Consider the following 15,444-nt stretch of genomic DNA (forward strand, 5'->3'; position numbering starts at 1 on the left):
AATCTTCTCTTCTTTTGCAAGACTGTAATTTAAAACCCACATGCCTGGATATCAACATCGATCAAAGAACAGGCTTTAAAGGGCTCAGAGCACAACAAGAACAGGGATGTTTTTACGTGTGTGCCCATTGAATTACAACAGGCTGACATGGGCAGGGCTTGTCGCACTGATGTTCGGTACCCCGATGACAACTGAGACACTGTGCTGCAGCTGTTGTTACCTGCAGGCCACCACCCACTGGGCAGAGTGCATGAACTGACCTGACCGTGATGGATGACATTGTCAGCCCATCAAAACCATCCTTATTTGAAGAAAACACAAACACATGCACACACATTTGTAAGATGAGATGATTCTATTTTAACTGCATTGTGCAGACTTTCTATTTTAAAAAAATATGTAACAACGAGGAACAAGTGTAATGGCACATAGCTAGAGGGTAAAAATGTAGAAGCAGAGACATTTGGAAGTAGGTGACAGTTATTGAGAAAATAGTGGTGAAAAGAGAGAGAGACAGGGAGAGCTGTCATGGCAACATTCTAAAAAAAGGCAAACAACAGTTAATTACCACCTCCACCCACAGCTATGATAATGGTGAAGGTGACAGGACACCTGCTACAAAGTCTCAGCTAGTTATCACCTGCAGGTATTTCTGGAACCCCTAGCGCCAAGAGACTAGCCCAGTTTTATTCTTATTTATTTTTTTATAGCCATCAGTACTGAAGGAAAATGTGAACGTGCGAGGAAAATACCCAGCTGTAACTCTTTCAAAGATACTGCTTGACATATGGTCTCTGCAGGATTTGCCAGAGACCATTTGATGGTTGCGCTATCATCGCTTTCTGAATGGTTATGTTCTGCAGCATGTTTCAGTAATCCCCATAATACCTGCAAAATCTAAGAAAGTTGGAAAGATGACATTTCAGTTAATCTACATATCTACGTATTATAGCACTACTATCTGTACATGTATGCAATCCACTTATTGAGGCTCTTAGCCAGTCAAAGCAGATAATAAAGAGTTTTGCATCTCTGCCAGATTCAATACAAATCAACGAGGCTGACTAGGTCTAAAAAATAAAATGGATAAAATAAGCAAAAGCACTGCTGAATTACACACCTCTTTATCTTTGGAGTGCAAATCAAAAAGGACTTCTGCCACGTTCAGCTATAAAACGATCGCATAATTCATTCATAGTGATGCTTAGCGCTTAAAAAATAGTCTTCTTTTCACGTGATGAATGGGAGGCATCAGGAATGTAAACACGTTCAGGCTGAACAGCAAGCGCAGTTCAGCCTGAACGTAATTGTCACATTCATTCATGTAGGTGCGCTCACTCGCCTCAAGTTCTAAGGTCAGAGATGGCGCTTGATGAACTCTGTGACATACACTTTTGAGGAAAATTGATTCTGAAATTTATATATTTATTTCACTATCAGCTACCTGCTCATCTCTTTCCTCACTGTTCCAGGCAAAGGGAAGATTATGTCGATTGTGTATTATTTTCTGTCATAGTGGATATGTAATCTCACTATGTTAAGTGAGAAAAAATTTTCTTGCTGTGATGGAGAAGCAAGAACCCCCCCCCCCCCCCCAACATTTAACTAAAAGCTGCAAAAGCACCAGTGGACTCTAATATCATTGCTTCTCCAGTGAATTTGACATATTATGTAAATAAGAAAGAGTGTTATGCCACAGTCTGCCAGACTGTTCTATTCTCCTTCAGCCATCCACAGGAAAAAAAAATCATTGAAATATTTCTGCAAAATTACACTGAACAAAAACTGTGCAACTTTTGTCCAGTCTAACAGAACCAATGTGGCAGAAATGCAAAATTATCTTTATAGAAAACTTAGTGTGAATAGAGCACGTCTTTCTGATCTTCCATAGAAGAAAAAAAAAACAACCAATCATTAAATACGTGGTTGTCACCATTCGTGATCGTCCTGTGACTGTACCCACAAAATAAAACACTTGCATAGCTTGCATATGAGGAAAGAAGATCTTCTCAGCTAAGACACTGATCTTAGCCCACAGATGACGGTTATACTCTCGGGATGAGAAAGTCAGGAGGATCAGAGACAGACGAGGAGACTGCATCGGCGCCCTTGCTTGTTATCCGATTCTTACCACTGCTATCCGGTGCTTTCAAACAAATAAAGTCATAGTTATTTGAGGAGCAACTGGTCAATAATGCATTTCTTTCTTTCTTTTTGATGATTAAATAAGTGTTTTTGAATAATACATGCAGTACTCTGACCCCCTCCCCCTCTCATACATTGGCACAAATCTTCCAAGCTTTAAGGTTAATCTTTGAACACATTGCTTTTTGGCCAGCTCTAGCAGTGACAACAACCCTAACGCGAGCTAATAATCACTGCTTCTTCTTAACAGATGGAGCGACATGCCTGGACTTTCACACTTACAGTAGGTGATGATCAGTATATTAAGTGGCACTTCACAAACTCTCCTTTTAAGCCATCAAGTGTTTGCTGTGTGCAGGCAGAGTCATAAGCATCACAGTTGCTGAGGAAGTCTCCCCAGATGTCTGCACTTGAGTAGTTAATCTTTATGGACAACTAAAGGAGCGCCTTCCAACAGTTTAACATTTCAAAACTAGATGTAAAAAAAAAAAATCCATTTCTGCAAGTTGGAGTTTAAATCCATACTCATAAATCCCACAAATCTGTCTTTTTTTGGTTCTCGTGATAGACCGAGGATCGTATAAAACAGCAACAATCCATCTAAACGTTATGAAAAATGTAAACAGCGGAGAATTTGCATTTTACTGAAAATACAAATAAATACAAAAGAACCAAACACACTTGACCTCTAAACACCTAAATTGGTGGGAATGAACTGAGGCATATTTAGATGGTTTGGAGAGTGGTGTCATATTTTGGGCTCTCCAAGATGAGAACATAAGAGCAACAGCACAGTGACCTGGCTTGCTTCTCTCAGATATCAGATTTTAGTGTAACATTACCAGCTCTGTACAGTTCTTTATTAGTTTTTGGGGATGTTTACTTTTAGCAGTCCTGTCGGTGTTACCGGAGATGGTCTCCTTCTTCTGTCCGCTCCCTTTAGGGATGGCCACAGCAGATCATCTGCCTCCATCTTGCTCTAACCCCAGCCTCCTCCTCTGTCACACCAATGCTCTGCATGTCCTTCGTCACAACATCCATGAATCTTTTCTGTGGCACTCCACCTCTGCACATGTCCAAACCACATCAAGCTTTTCTCTCTAGGTTTGTCTCCAAACCACTCAACCTGAGCTGTCCCTCTGATTTTCAATCCTGTCCCTGCTGGTCACTCCCAAGAAAAATCATGAAATCTCAGTGTTACCAGAGATGACACACACACACACACACACACACGCACGCACACACACACACACACACACACACACACACACACACACACATATGTATATATATTAAAAAGCATGTACACTAAAATAATAACATTGAATATTTGTTCTTATCCTATACTTGTGGAAAACTTTGTATACAAAGCAATGCTGTTCTTTCATTTTCCTCTGTTCCACATGGATCATCATCTTGGGTATGCTGACATTTGAATTTAATGTTTCCACCCTGGGTTGACACTTAAGTGACAGGTATAACAGCCAAGAGAGAGAGAGAAGCCAGGAAAGCTGGGAGAAAGACCGGGGGAAGGAAATAACTGGCCTCAGGGAATATTTGAACCAGGGTTACTGCATTTGCCTCATGACATATGGATCCACTAATAAACTCAGTGAGCAGGCAGCCCTTACCCTTCATGTTAAACTTTTCTAGCATGTGGTGATTAGGTCACAGCAGTAAACACAACTTGTTTAGGGTTAATGGATGTGATCAAGCTAGAGCACATTCCTTTACAAGTGGTCACCTTTTTTTGTTGAAAAACGACCAGATGAAAATGACACACTTGTCTGAATAATCCCTTAACTTCATGCCTCACAGGCAGTATTTTTTAACAAGTTAGTGCAGTTTGTTTTAGCTGAATTAGCTGTAGCCCACCTGCAACCTGTAACATTTGTCCATCCATCAGAATCAGTGATAATCAGAAAGATATCAAATGTTTTTCTGCTTTTGCCTGCAGTTAGCTGCCCACAGTTTTAAAAAAATGACAAATAATTTTAAGACATAAATCTGCAATGGTCAATACTGTGAGCTGCATTTTCGTTTTTTGCCATGCAACAAATCAGAAAGATTGACAGATGGAGAAACAGTACCTGAAGGGGCTGGCCTGAGCAATCAAATATAGCTGAAATCTCATTTAAAAGTAATAGTAGCAGTCTTTAAAAAAATACTACTAATAATAAATCAGCCAATTCAGTGACTGTCAATAGACAATCAAGAGAACAGTATCACAATTATGGGGTAGCTGTAGATCAGGTGGTGGAGCAGGTCACCTACTAATCAGAGGGTTCGCTCCCCGTCTGCTTCACTCGGCATGCCAAATGCTCTTGGGCACAATACTAAACCCAAGTTTCTCTCTGATACATCCATCAGAGTATGAATGTGTGTGAATGGTAGATAGAAAGCACTTACATAGAAAGACTCACCATTTACCATTAAAGTGAATGTGGTCGTGTGAAAAAATACCTGAATTAATGAGGAATCCTCTGAGTATCACAGTGACAGTGTGATGGATTCATCAAGGAGTCCTGGCAGTGCCGTTCAACATACTGTTAATTCTGGGAGTTCTGTAGTGTGCCAAACTGCCTTGTCAGTGAGGTTCCTAGTCACCCTGGTGGCAAGCAACATATGCTCTTGATTAGCACCAAAAAGTTTTCTTCATTTAGGCCTGACAGCCCTGTATTTGAGTGAATAGTGAGTAGGCTCAAACAGGTAAGCCTTTCCAAGTGATCCAGTCAGAGATAGTGAAAAGAAGAAAATGGAAGATGGGAGAGATAACCCTCAAAACAAATAGGATATTAAATAGTTTTACAGCTTTATTTTCAGCAAACATATTTCCATCAGACTCTCTAGGCTTTTATCATCTTCATAAAGGATCCTCTCTTATAGGTTAGAAACTTTTCTCCAGCTGAAAAAGCTGCCTCCAGATGAACAGAATCAACTTTCTGGGATTTCTTCATGTGGATGATTGAGCCTTCATCAGGTGAGGTACAACAGTGAGAGTCAACAGCACTCAGTAAAACACAGAGGTGGCTCTGTTCTGATTCAGAGCTACAGCTTCAGTCAATAATGTGGCGGGGATGTTGTCAAAACTGATGGGATTATGAACTGAGAACATTGCTGTTAGATTTTGATCCACCATGCAATACCATCAGGAAAACATCTAACTGGCAACGGCTTTATTTTCAGAATAACAACGATCGCAAACACACGATGGGACCCTATCAGTCATGGACTGGCCTCCCCACAGCCAAGAACTCAAAATTTTGGAAGCAGTGTGGGATCATTTGGACAGCAAATGCAACAAAAAGGCAGGCAGCATCCAAAGAAGAGCTTAGAGAGCTTAGGGCTACTTAGAGAAACACAGTAAAGTAAAGAGTGCTCATACTGTGCTGGAGAATAGCGGTGGTCATACCAAATATTGACTTTCAAGCTCGTTATAATTGTACAAGCTTTGTTTTAGTCTTTTATACAGCATTTCCATGCTTGCTTGTTTGAATAAAATGCTGCACGTAAATTGCTTTGTAAGCCTTTTCCCAGGAAAATTTAGACTATAAGACTTTTGCACAATGTTGAATGGTGCAGTGAATAGAGTATGTCCTTCATGTCTGAGTCCAATTTTTTGCCTCAGTTCCATTTACTAACAAGACTACCGAACAAGCTCTGCGTGTTTGATAAGACCATCTCAGCTGTTTAGATCTAATTATGATATGAAGAATATCAGAAATCCAGCAGCAGCCTAAAGCACTGTACTGTACAGTATGTGCTAACAACAATCACTAGAAATATCAGCTCACTGGCTACATGAAATTTTTGACAATGCAGGCCATTATCTGTGCATGTGTAGTCTAAAAATAACACAAATTAACAACACACATGGCGTGACTTTTGGCGATGGAGCTTGTAGTGCCTTCAGACTCCAAAGAATTGAACGTGATTTATTGAGGTAGTGAAATTTATGTATTTAGCGATCAGACTCCGATGAACCATCACGGCAGAAGAGAATCCCAGTGGTGATAGGATTTAGGACAGGACACCACAGAGTCTAGCTGCTGGTGGTGGAGAAGATGAAGACTGAGGCTTGAGGTGTCTGAGGTGGAGATGGGGAGGAGGTGGAGAGTCTAAAGTAATGATGTCAGTATTGAGATTGACAGCGTGGGAAAGCTGTAGTCATGTAAAGAACAGAAAAGCAGCAGACCACCCAGGAAAGCAGGCAGAGAAGAGATCAGATCTTCCTTATTGAATTTACAAAAACGCTCGCTAGCAGTAAAGATCCACAAACATTGCTTTTTTGCAGCAAATATGCATCTTTGTAAAATATTACAAATCATCCTGAAAGACACTAGAAAACTGTCAACAAGTTGTTAAGAAAATCCATGCGATGTATTGCTGAAAGCTCTAAAAGTGCACCGCAATAATGTAAATTTCTGTGAACCGACAGAGTAAATGATTCATTAACAGTTTTTTGTTCTTCCACATGCACTGCACCCTTTTTGTACAACTTTTGTAGACATTATCTGATGGAGGTTGATGCGAGACCTGAAATGTCCAACATGAGACATTAAACAGCCTTTAACCTGCAGAGGAAAAAGTCTGTGTGAGTAGAGTGCAGGTAATATTCTAGAGAAATCACATCTAGCATGTCACGTGTCCTGCATGTCCTACCCAGGCAGCAACTGTGCTTAACCCTTGAATCTTTCTGCCTGTCTTCTGTTGTGTACTACACCCAGATTCTCCTGACATTGCAGCAGTTTTGTTTGCTATAAATTATTGCACTAACGCTACAGACTCGCAGCTATCACAAATTACATGTTGTTTATCTCCCATCGATTAATTATTTGACATTTTTCCTCACCACTAGAAAACATAATAGCTTTACGTGATGACTGATCTCCTCAGACATGTTTTAAATGGTAAAATTTACATTTTGAACACTGAAAACTTGAGGAAGCACAAACAGATTGTTTCCTTAAAAATATTTATCATTTCAGCTACAGCGAAGGCTGTGGGAGGGAAACATGCCTGCCTTATATTTGTGATATCACAAACCTCCCTCAGGTCTGTCTTAGCTCCTTGAAAGTTAATAATACACAACCATGACCAGTTAGTTTAGTACTACATTTCCCAGGAGCATCAGTGGACATAGCTACTTTAATGGATCATCACAGTAATTAACCTACACAGGTGGTTTAATACTCCATTCAGTATTGCCATCAGCTACTTCTGCTTTGCTTTATCTAAACACTGCTTTCTTGCCTTTTGTAGTGCATTTGCCATGCCTCATCCCACCACCATGCTATTTGCAGTTGGGATTATTAATGAGAATTATAGAGCAATGCATCACCACAGAACCAAGATGGAGATGTGGGTTATAATGGGTCACAGCAACACTGCGCTGTGTCCAGAATTAATGACGACAACAGCCTCAAACCTGGGGCACAGCAGGAGAATAGTACAATGTTTGAAAAATAAGGGTTGGAGAAGCTACCGCTGAGAAGATCTGGGTCTTAAAAGTCTAACACAGTGAACTGCAGAGGAATAAGATCTCACCGGGAAGATCGGGGACTTTAATATATTAACATTACTGTAGGTGGTCTCACAACCCTGATTAGGTGAACGTCTCTAATTATCAACAGAGGAGAGAGTACATTATTTGGCTTTGCATACACATCTCAGGGGAAATATTCAACAGCTGAGAATTTATATTAGTGATTGTGGCTGCAGTTTAACACAGTCTGCGGTCATATACAGCGTATGCATGGGTTAAGATGAATTGAGCAATATCAGCCTCATTTTATATACTCTGTTCTAAACCACAGTGATAATGAATCATCTGCAGCATATTATCATTAAACACTTTGACAGCACAGAAAATAATTTAGAGCATAAGGTGCAGTAACAAAGAATGATGTCCAAAGCAATGCTTTAGGTGGTTCTGACAGCATTTCAGTTATTCAAAGCTGCAATATTTGAAATTACATACCTGCTCTTTGTACATTAGCCTGAAATATGTTGCCATGACTCACTGTGTACGATTTGGGTGGACAGAGGTATACAGACTGCATTATTTTTAACAAAGAAAAACCCTGTATAAATACAGCATTAGCAGCGCTGATGTTAAATCAGTACCCCTTCAAAAACAATGCAAAGAAGATCTTCAATACAGTCACATTTAAGGGTATCAAGTGCTAAGTGACAGACACGCAATGTGTCAGTGCCTTGACGTATTAACCACGGCTACTGGACACTAAACAGTCCTGTTTGAAGCAGGACTTTGTATACAAAGGCAGGATGGATGACAAATGTTTAAGCTGTAACTTTGTCCATATTTAGGAGGCCACAGTTTGGGGGAACTACTTGGAAAAGGTGGTGATTTTGGGTAAAAGATGTGCCTGCTTATGGAAAAATAGTATTAATGGTTCCTGAACAAGTGTCCATACACATAGTTGGCAGGGACGTCCATGCTGAAATGCAAATACCAGACAATTTATCTGCGTGAGCATTTTAGAAAATTTGCCGCACTTCTGCAGATTTTGTCTGTTTCAGTATTTCTGTCTCTATCTGTCTCTGTAATATCAGACTGACTTGAGGATATTTAGATCAAGTCTCTGTTAAGGTCAAACCATCTGTTACACACTCCTTGTTCGTCTTGTTGCTGAAAATACTTTTTTTTTATCATATGTTTTGGTTTGTTGTTGTTACGCTGCTTTCAGAATAAAATGTTTTGAGATACAGCAGGATAAATAAAGAGGAAAATTTCCTGTAAAATAAAAGTTATGTATATGAAAGTGGCAGGAAGGATGCTACTTGACTATCATTCAAGCCAAGCAGGAGTGAATTGACATCAGTTTCAGAATCAGAAAGGGTTTTATTGCCAAATGTTGAGCAGGTTTACAACATTAGGAAATTGCTGCGGTGCTTCAGTGCAGACATGAAAATAAAAATGAGAATAAGAATTAAAAGTGCTAAGTAGATAGATAGATATATACATGATATATACATGAGTGCAGGTGGTGATCAGTGCCAAACATGGAATGATGCAGTGAACACAGCGTAGGGTCATGTGTTAGTGGTGGGAACAGTCATACGGTTACTGTTCATGTGTCCAACAGCAGAGGGGAAGAAACTGTTCTTGTGGCGAGAGGTTCTGGTGCGAATGGACCGGAGCCTCCTGCCTGAGGGGAGCAGGTCAAACAGACTGTGTCCAGGATGTGAAGGGTCAGCTGTGATCCGAGCTGCACGCCCCAGTGTCCTGGAGGTGTACAGGTCCTGCAGAGATGGGAGTCTGCAGCCAATCACCTTCTCAGCAGAGCATTTAAAATTTTAAAGGATAGCTAAAGATGCAAAATGAACTATACTTCAGGCACCGGAGACAGGTGGAGACCTTGACTTCTACAGCACAGTTAAAGTAATTAAGCTACATCAAACACAGAAACCCAGCTCTGGGGCCCAGGTGCTGGGGAAAGCTAAGAGTCATGAAAGTCACTCCTAGAAACAGCAACAGGTCCTGATCCCCCTAAAAAAATCTATTCACTAATAGACACGACCCCCATGACATTTCAGCTTGCTGATATTTTTTAACTCCAACACAAAGATATCCTCACATCCACAGGACTCAAATTATTTCATGCCCAAAGGTTGCCTGCTTTCCCTACTTCAGTAACACATGAAACAATTTTTAGAGGTATTTTAGGATGCACCAAAAGCACAGGGGAACCATATGCAATGAGGGAAAGCAAAGGTTACGTCTGTTTCAATAAATGGTGAAGCTGCAGCAAAAGATATTTAAAGGCGGAACGTGAAAAGGGGGAGAAAAAGTTTTCTAAATTTGAATCTGTGGTGTGTAACTGTATAGCATTGTTTGTATCGGTGCTGTCATCCGTTTCCACAATGCAGTGAAGCAGAGGGCAGTAAAAAAAAAAGGGAAAAACAGAAAGAAAGAAAAGAAAAAGATGCCACTGCAACGACTGTTCAGACAGCCAGTCCAACACATGACTAGGCAGGAGCTGAAGGCTTTGTTTTTTTTGTGAAAAATAACACTTTTGCTACTTCTGAGCTAGAGACAAACTTCACTTAAATTTTAAAACTTATATATTGTTTGAACAGAAGTGTTTAAGTATTGTAAGTGACATAAAATGGATTTAGCATTCAGCAAGATTTTTAACTAATAACTATGCTTCTAAAAGACGTTAACAATTACATGGTAATCAATGATAACTTATGGAAATTACCTATAGTTTAACATATGCAAGCTGTTTTGGCTAACAACGTTCACAAGTCCCACAGTGCACATCCAAACCACTGTGTTATGCACATCTAAAATATGCCAGATAAATATGGATGATAGTATCAAAGGTAGAAGATGTGAACAGATGAATGTGGGTTGTTAACTGAAAACAGATTCTGATTTAAATGTGGCTGAACACAATATGCCTGCATAATGAACTACACTGAAATACTATGTATACAAGGAAGACGTGATACTTGAGGTTATCCGTGGATAAGGTTTTGCTGTTTAAATAGCAGATTTTTTACATTTTAACTGATGAAAGTCATTTTTTAGTTCACAGCACGTAAAGAAAAAACACTATTAAAACTGTGTAACTGATGTGAATAAGGTTAAAAATATGCGTATCACATTTGTGAATTTGGTGAACAAAAGTTACCTCTGAGGCTGACATTTGTACCCTCTGCAGAGACATCGATAGCAAAGAATGGGAAGATTTTATGATTCCTGAAAGCATGAATGAGAAAATCCCATCCGATGACATAAGTTCAGACAATTTCTGAAATTACCGAGACATCAGGTGCACCAGTTACGTGCCTATTGTCTGCAACATCTGAAGATATAAACTGGTTCCTTCAGCTGTTATTCAGCAGTGTTGGATCGGATCAGTGGTTCTCAAACTGTTTGCCCCCCATGGTAGGATGCCGAAACCCTTCTGGTTAGGGTGTGGACAACCAGGTGAAAAATAAGAAGTGTACAGAAGTTAATAAGCAGGACTTTACTGAATCTTGTGAAAATGTTGACCTTCATTATTTAAGCAAAATTGAACCTGGATCCTTTTTTTTCCTTTCTAAAGATTGATAAAAGACCTTTAAGGTGTAGAGTTTGAGGTTTTTCCAGTTTCTCATGTGAGTCTATGATGGTGCCAGAAAAGTTTCAGAACTGCTGAAATGAATGAAGTAACAGGTTTTACAATACTAAGGTTACATTTACACCCATCAAACAAAGTTAAACTTCATCTAATCTGTATGCATTTCATTATTAAAATAATTTCAGATATACTATCCCTATAATAGTTACATAGTGACTTTGTTGCTTCATAGCTAATCACAAATTAACTGGTTTATTGACTAATTAACTCAAATAATGATACTGCCCAACATTTTCAATGAACTTAGGATGACTATGTCTGTGAAGGTTCTCAGTCATCCAGGTCATTGTAGTCTAAGGAGCTTGGAAAGAAAAGCGTCTGGACTTCTTTAAGTTGCTTGAAGACGTTTCATCTCTCATCCGAGAAGCTTCTTCAGTTCTAGGGTCCCAGATTTAAGCTCTACCTAATCACATGAGCCAAGGTGTGAAAATGCTCATGTGATTAGGTAGAGGATCATTAGGAGGTCCTTTGTCCCTCTCGGTGGGTTACGCCCACAAAGCATAAATCTGGGACTCTCCACCATTTGACCCTAGAACTGAAGAAGCTTCTCGGATGAGAGGTGAAACGTCTTCAAGCAACTTAAAGAAGTCCAGACGCTTTTCTTTCCAAGCTCCTTAGATTAGGATGACTATGCACACAACCATCTCTAGATTTTACAGAGAATGTTCTGGAAAAGGAGAAAATATCCAGTGAGCTGCAGTTCTCCGAGTGAAAATGACTTGTTGATGCCGGCGCTTGAAGGAGACTGCGTCGAGCTGATAGGAAGGCAAGAGCAACTCAAATAACCACTTGTTATAACTCAAGTATGGTAAATACCATCTCTAAATACACAACATGCCAACCTTGAAACAGATGGGCTACAGCAGCAGAAGACCACACTGGCCACTCCTTTCTAATAACCTAACTGAGGCTCCAGTTCTGTCATGCTTACTGGACAATATAAGATTGTGAAAATGTTGCCTGGTCTGATGACTCTTCATTTCTATAGTAGCATTGATATGGTGGGGTGAGAATATGGTGAGAATAATATAAACAAAATGAAAACATGGCTCCATGCTGCCTTGTATCAGCAATTCAGGCTGCTGCTGGTGGTGTAATTGTGTCGGCAATATTTTCTTGGCTCATTTTGGGCCCATTAGCGAAAACCTTGTTTAAAAAGTCCCGGCCTACCTAAGTACATTTGCCGACCATGTCCGTGCCTTTATGACCACAATGTACCCATCTTTTTATGGCTGCTCTCAGCAGGGTAACACACCATGTCACAAAACTCAAATCATCTCAAGCTGGTTTCTTGAGCAGAACAATGAGTTCTCAAATGTACTCCAAATGGCTTTCACAGTCACCAGATCTCAATCCAATATAGGACATTTGGGATGTGGTGAAACAGGAGATTCACATCATGAATGTGGAGCCAGCAAATTGGCAGCAACTCTGTGATTCTATCATGTCAATATATCTCCGAGGATTGCTTGGAAAGCAACCCAGAACTAGCATGATATAATGAAGTGGCTGATGAGTGTATACACATTATCAGTGATAACATACATTTGGCATATCAGCTGGTTGATTAACCAAGACTCCATTAGTTAACAATATGAAACTGATCTGTGGTGATATTCAAACTTAAGGATGAGTATAGACAAAATAACCATACCACACTGATTGTCCTTTAAGAATGATAGTTAGGTCAAAGTGCTAAAAAAATCATTCTGGCACAGCATGTAACAAGGAGACAATGCAGAGTTAATGTCTGACCGACAATATAACAAACATTACTGCCAGGTTCAGCTCAATATGTGACCTGAGGCAGGAGCAGAAATAAGTACCCGAACAAGCCATGTGTGCAAACATTTCCTTAACCCAGCGGAGAAGAAACACGAGGACAACGACAAGCACTGGAGGGTAAATGCAGGAATCGATTGGTACAATGGCAGCTGTGATGATCTCGGCTCTATGGATCAAAAAGACATTCTTAAACAGCTCCTCCACTGCCGGCACAAAAATCAAGCAGTTCCTACAACACAAAGAGATGCTCACGTTGTTTCTGAAACAAGCCTCTTTCAGCCACAATAACACGAGATGACAATTTTTATACCGCAAAATATAAGAACTATGAGATTTTGACCATTTTAGTACCTAGACCTGTGATTAACTTCCAAGCATTACTTAATTCTACACGACCAGTGTGAACATATGGTTTACCTCTGGATGTTAATGAAATACTAGGTTTGATCCATTGAGAGGTACTGACTGAGTAAATGCAAAGATAAATTTTCCATCGCAATTAAATGTCAAGAGCTGTCTATTTTCCCCCACAATATCCATATCTCATTATTGTGCATCTTTTGAGGCTGACTCTACGTTGATGTAGCTTTTTATACAGCAGGAGACTTCAGCCTCTCATAGGCATGTGCAAGGCTACAACACTACAAACCTGACTGCTCATCACTGCCTTTGTTACCTGTTAAAGTTCTCGGTCATGGATGCAGGAGCTCCGAGGGTGTCCTTTGATGTCCAGATCACAAAGGTGACAATAGATTGTTTGAGTTCTTTGCTGAGTAGGTCTGGGGTTGGATCTGGCTAATTGTTTGGGGTCTGCTTTGTTGCATTCCTCAAGTAATTTCTTCAGTGTGAAAGGGCTGGGGTGATGGGGTGGTGCTCACTGTAGCAATGTTTTGGTGGTTAGTATATGTCAAAGTAAAAACAACATACCAAGACGCATGGTTTCACAGCAAATTCTTGCATTGTCATGAAAAAATGCCTTTTCCATCATCTGATTTTTACTGTTGTCATGAGGTTTTGTGTAATGCATTCCAAAATAACACGCTTCTGCAATCACATTACATTTGTCAGATAGAAGAAAATGCACTTTTTATTACTGTAAATTACCGTACTAAATAAGTTAGTAATTACATTAGAGTTACAATAAGGTCATTACTCATATTACAAAGGTTTTGCAGTTATCAGCACGACAGGCAGATAGAAAGAAAAAACTCCAAAAAACATGTTCTTTTCTTCCTTAGTGCTACAATCAGCCCTACTTCCTGTGTTGTAATGTGTGCATAAAAACCACATTTTTATGCTAGCACCACTCTAGCTAGCAAGCAAGCATCTGGACAGAAGTATGCTAACACAAAGCTAGCAATAACCCCAGAGTGATGCTGAAGCTGCACGTTTTCAACTTTGCTTTACGTTTTTGATTTCTGTGTTCATACAAAAAGGAAAAGAAAGTGTGTGTGTGTTGGATGGTAGCCTTAGTTTCATATCGTTAGACCTTAATTACGTGACAGTACGCTTCACGACCACAGTAAGGTAATGCTGTCATTTTTCTGTAAAGCAAATTTACCTTGCCTTTGGGTATAAATAAAGTTACCTTGACCTTGACCTTGAGTAGTATAACAAAGTACTCTGTACAGTGAATAAAAATAATGAATTGCATTACTTTTAAGGAAATTAATGAGTAATGCATAATGAATTACATTTTCTGAAAAACTACCTCAACACTGTTGAGGTACTGTTGCCATAAGTGAGTAACACAAGCAACAGAAACAGAAATAATTTGTCATTTTCAAACTACGTATATGTTAAAGGTTGGAAAACACTCCTAACAGAAGATTGTTTGGTCTTGAAAATGATCAGCAGTCAATTTGTATACCATGGTTTTGCTCCTGAGAACAAATAATGCTGCAGAAACACTTAAAACTTTAAATACTTCATATATTGTGTGCTGATGAATGATTGTTCCAAGCATGGGTTCATCCTCAATGTAAGCATTCTGAGTTGTTTCATTGAGGTTTTAACAAAAGCTGACCCAACTTAAACTAGAAAAATAATGCTCTTGTGCTTTTTGCTGCTCACATTCAGATCTGTGTCACACGTGAGAAGAAAAATGTTAAATTGGGACGCCTGTGTCTGTAGTTTGGACAGAATTGGTCCTGCTCAGGCATGTACAGAACCAAAGTTAACTTGGTGACGGAGTTTTCTGCTAGGTTGGTGCTCATATTTCACATTATAATGCAGCACAGAACCAGAAATGTCAAAAGTTGCACCGTCAGGCTAGTAGCTCTTCCATGTGCAGGAACGGCTTGCTCTGCATACCAGTAACCCTGAAGTGCCTGCTGTCACTACTCCAAATAACACCCCA

General features: G+C 39.7%; 1 long non-coding RNA gene across 1 annotated transcript in view; it reads right to left on the reverse strand.

The window, feature by feature from the left end:
* Positions 1 to 15,444, reverse strand: part of LOC309709967 — a 264,832-nt gene that overhangs the window by 16,718 nt on the left and 232,670 nt on the right. The window contains exon 2 of the long non-coding RNA XR_014277647.1: positions 4,609 to 4,753. This is a non-coding gene — a long non-coding RNA (uncharacterized lncRNA). The remainder of the gene's footprint in view (positions 1 to 4,608; positions 4,754 to 15,444) is intronic.

Source organism: Aulonocara stuartgranti, assembly GCF_965226115.1.
Source record: "Aulonocara stuartgranti genome assembly, chromosome: 7".
In the NCBI taxonomy this organism is placed as follows: domain Eukaryota; kingdom Metazoa; phylum Chordata; class Actinopteri; order Cichliformes; family Cichlidae; genus Aulonocara; species Aulonocara stuartgranti.